We start from the raw sequence: 4791 nt of genomic DNA on the forward strand, positions 1-4791 counted from the left end.
CTGTGCAATGATGTTGGCCAGTGCCTTCAGTACCCTCGGATGGAGCTCATCCGGGCCTGCCGACTTAACGGCATCCAGTTCTTCCAAGTGACTCTGCACCATCTCAGGGTCTACGCATGGTAGTCTGGCGCCTTGCTGCTGCCTATCTACAATCCCAGTGAGAGACTTGTCTTGCCCCTCACTTAGGAACACTGAGGCAAAGAACTCATTGAGGAGTTCAGCCTTGTCCCCCCTGTCCGTCACCAATTGCTTCTGCCCATTTAGTAGGGGTTCTATTCCTCCCTGGGCCTTCCTTTTACTCCCTATATATCTAAAAAACAATTCCTTGTTATCCTTAACTTGGGATGCCATCCTCAGCTCCATGGTAGCTTTGGCCCATCTAACTGCCTCCCTACAAGCGCGAGCAGAGGAGGTATACTCCTCTTATGTAATCTCTCCCTGTTTCCACTTTTTATGTTGCCCCCCTTTTGGCCCTTAGGCTGCCCTGGATTTCTCTGGTCAGCCAAGGAAGCCTCTTGGCCCCTTTCCCTCTTTTTCCTCGCATCAGGATCGTTTCCCTCTGTGCCCGAAGGATCATTTTCTTAAGGCACAGCCACCCTTCCTGGGCTCCCATCTCTTCAAAACTCCTACTCTGCAGTGCGTCCTTGACTAATCACCTGACATTGAAATCAGCTTTCCTAAAGTCTAGCACTTTCACCCTACTAGTTACCTTACCCACTCGACGTCTAATGAAGAATTCTATTATTTGGTGATCACTTTCCCTCAGATGACCACTGATCTGTAGGTCCCCTACCATATCATTCCCCGTTGCCAATACCAGGTCCAGTAAGGCATTCCCCCTAGTGGGACTGTGAGCAGTGTTGAATCTGAGTTGAAATTTTGTTTCAAATGGCTCAGACAGTAGCATTTACTATCTTTTAAAATAGGGTTTTAGAATCATAGAACATATTGGTTGGAAGGGATCTCAGGAGGTCATCTAGTCCAACCTCCTGCTCAAAGCAGGGTCATCCCCAACTAGATCATCCCAGCTAAGGCTTTGACTAGCCAGGTCTTAAGAACCTCCAAGGATGGAGACTCCACAACCTCTCTGGGTAGCCTGTTCCAGTGCTTTACTACCCTCCTAGTGAGAAAGTATTTCCTCATATCTAACCTACATTTCTCTTGTTGCAACTTGAGACCATTGTTCCTTGTTCTATCATCTGCCGTCACTGAGAACAGCCTAGCTCCATCCTCTTTGGAACCACCTTCAGGTAGTTGATAACTATTAAGTCTCCTCTGTCTCTTCTTCTCCAGGCTAAATAAGCCCAGTTCCTTCAGCCTCTCCTCAGAAGTCATGTGCCCCAGCCTAACCTACATTTCTCTTGTTGCAACTTGAGACCATTGTTCCTTGTTCTATCATCTGCCGTCACTGAGAACAGCCTAGCTCCATCCTCTTTGGAACCACCTTCAGGTAGTTGATAACTATTAAGTCTCCTCTGTCTCTTCTTCTCCAGGCTAAATAAGCCCAGTTCCTTCAGCCTCTCCTCAGAAGTCATGTGCCCCAGCCCTCTAACCATTTCCATTGCCCTCTACTAGATCCTCTCTAATTTATCCATGTTCTTTCTATAGTAGAGGGCCCAAAACTGGACACAGTACTCTAGATATGGCCTCACCAGTGCCAAATAGAGGGCACTTCCCTCAATCTACTGGCAGTGCTTCTACTGATGCAGCCCAGTATACCAGCTGTCTTTTGCAACAAGGGCATGCTTTTGGCTCATATTCAGCTTCTTGTCCACTATAACCCCCAGGTCCTTTTCTGTAGAACTGTTGCTTAGCCAGTCAGCACTGCTACATGGGATTGTTCTGTCCTAAGTGCAGGGCTTTGCACTTGTCCTTATTGAACATCATGAGATTTCTTTTGGTCCAGTCTTCCAAGTTTTCAAGCCCTATCCTCCAGCATATCCTAGGGCGAATCCTAGTCCTACCCGCCAGCATATCTATTACTCCCCACCAACTTGGAGTAATTTGCAAACTTGCTTAGGATGTACTCTATCCCATCTTCCAGGTCATTGATGAAAATATTGAACAAAACCAGCCCCAGGACTGATCCTGGTACACTCCACTTTATACCAGCTGCCAACTAGACATTGAGCTGTTTATTACTATCCTATGAGACTGATGACCCAGCCAGTTTTCTATCCACTTTACAATCCATTTGTCCAACCAGAAGTTGTGGGGGACAGTGTTTTGGGTTACATATTGGTCCAGATTCTGCTTTACTGCTTAATATTGGTTTTAAAAAGCTGTAAATGCAACATTATTACTAATAGCAGCTGTATTATATCTATACCATTCCTTGGCATACATTGTTCCTACTATGAATAAGTGGTGGAGATGGGAGTGGGGAGCATGGGAATTTTACCAGGGGACAAAGCATATACATACACTCTATTCTTTCAATTTGCTATGCTTCAGGTTGGGGTATACCTCCATCCCCTAATCTACAAGCTTTGTACAGAATCTTGTAGTAGGGGTTGATGGAGAGCCTGATTCAGAATAAATCTCCTTGCACTGCCCCATCGTTTTTGTCCACTGGTTTTCTGGTAAATGTTATGTGTTCCTAGAATTTAGTTAAATATTTTGAATGTTGAACTGTGCCTTTTTTTCACTATACATATTTGCCCGACATTGCTTAACTCTTCCTGCTCTGGGAAAGTCATTGCCATTTCAACATTCTAATATAATAAAAGGCTTAGTCTGTCTGTCTTTGTGTCTGTCTGTCCATAATGCTTTTGGCCAGCTGCACGCAGGCAGCAATTGGCTGCTCAGGCCTGGGCTGCATGGGCCCAAGTTTGAGCCCCTGCCGGGGAACTTTGTGGCAGTGACGAACATACCCCAGCCACCTGAGCAGTGGGGCTTCCCCATGCTTCAGTGCCTGAGGGTTATGGAGGGGGTCATGGTGGTAGTGCCCCCCCCCCACTGCCCGTCCCTGATACCCCCCAGAAAAGCTGGCAGGGAGTGGGAGGCAGTGGGCAGAGAGGGAGGGGAATGGGGCAGGGGGAGGTGAAGGAGGGTCACAGTGTTTTCTGTTGTTGGGGCTAGGCAGCAGGGAGGGAGGGAGGGAGGGGAGTGGGAAGGGGGCCCTGACAACAACCAGCAGGGTTAGGGAGGTGGCACAGAGGGAGGAAGGCTGCGCAGGTCTGGGCGGGCATGAGGTACGGGGAGGAGAAGGGTGACAGTCATGGTGCCAGCTATTGTCAGGGCTGGGGAGCAGGGAAGGAGGAAGGGAGGGGAGGAGAGGGTGGGGTCACGGTGGTGGCACTCACCCACCACCCAGCCCCAACAACAGCTGGCAGGGAGGGGGAGAGGAGGGGAGCGGGGAAGCCTTGCTGTGAGGCAGAGGTGGAAGTCTCTGCACCAGAAGCTGGAGGAGGAGGAGGTCGTGGCAGTGGAGGAAGTATTTACATGGCTAGCTCCGAAGGGTGAGTGGTGGGGGTGAAGGGAGGGACATGTAAACACTTCCTGAAATCCATCATTCTTGACAGGCAATTAGCTAGTCTGTATATAATATTATAATGTGGCCCCTATCTCCTTACTGAGGAGGAGAGGACCATGGAGAAAAAGGCTGGTCCCAGGACTCTGTAAGAACTGCTAGGAGTTAAGAGGCTCTGAGAAAAACAGCTCCCTACCCCAGATGTGAAAAGTTCAGTCAGAGCTTGAAACAGGTTGTGGGACCACAAGCCATGGTTGACAGGCCTGATGGGGAAGTGACTGATCATGTGACACAAGGGGGACATGGGGATAAGCTTTATAAGGATAAGAGCCTTGCTGAGGCCTTAGTTTGGCTCTGGCCTGCCTTGGGGAAGATGCTTCAGACCACAGGAGCCAAAGGAAGCTCAGAAAACATGGTAGGTGAGGAACCGAGCCCAGCTTTAGTAATCTAGAGGGGGGGGGGGCATGGATGTAGTGTGGGCACTGGGGGCACCACTGGTAAGTACTAGGTAGTTATAGTTTTCCCCAGAGAGAGGGGGAAAACTTGCCTTTTAGAGAGGGCAAAGTCAGAGCTGCGGCAGTGCATAGCACCGCTACTGTGGTTTAAAAGCTCCCTGTCAATCAATCTCAGTAGTGCCTGGCTGATGACATCAGACACAGGTGCTGCTGTGCGTAATTTAAAAGGCACTCAGAGTGCCGGCAGAGGAGAGGAGGGAACTGCCTCCATGCTGACTGAGGCTTGGGTACAGATGGTCTCCAGGCACCAAGGCAGATCAGTGCTGGGGCCAAGACAGCCCTATTAGTGTGGGGCAGGTAGGCTTCAGTGGGCAGAAGCTGGGAAAATAGAGCCTCGTTATAGGGCAATGCACAGCTCCCATAGGGAGTGAAGAGAATTATTTAAATCCTAGTGGGGGCACTGGGTCCTGAATAGATAACTCCTTCAGAGGGGACGCTTCATTGTTTTCTTTCTATTTGTGTTGATTTTTAGTCCAAGAGGCCACAAGGGCCAATGGACTAGTGGGCCCTTATCTAAGACCTGCCACAGGGAGTAGCTCCTGAGGGGCAAGGACTAGATAGACAGCCCTGAGAAAGCCAGGAACAGCATCAGACTCAGTCAGCATTTCCTTAGGGAAGCAAAAGCTGGGACATCAGTTACCAAAGATTGGAACCAGACAAGGCCAGATTGCCACAACTGTTCATAACATCCCAACACTGATGGTTGGCATGTGGACGGGGTGTAGGGGAATTGGAGCCGCAAGGTCAGCCACTCTGAAAGCCATGAGTACCCCAAGTGGGGACTTCTGTATTTACACTGCTGAA

Source organism: Alligator sinensis, unplaced genomic scaffold (genome assembly GCF_000455745.1).
Source record: "Alligator sinensis unplaced genomic scaffold, ASM45574v1 scaffold918_1, whole genome shotgun sequence".
Classification (NCBI taxonomy): domain Eukaryota; kingdom Metazoa; phylum Chordata; order Crocodylia; family Alligatoridae; genus Alligator; species Alligator sinensis.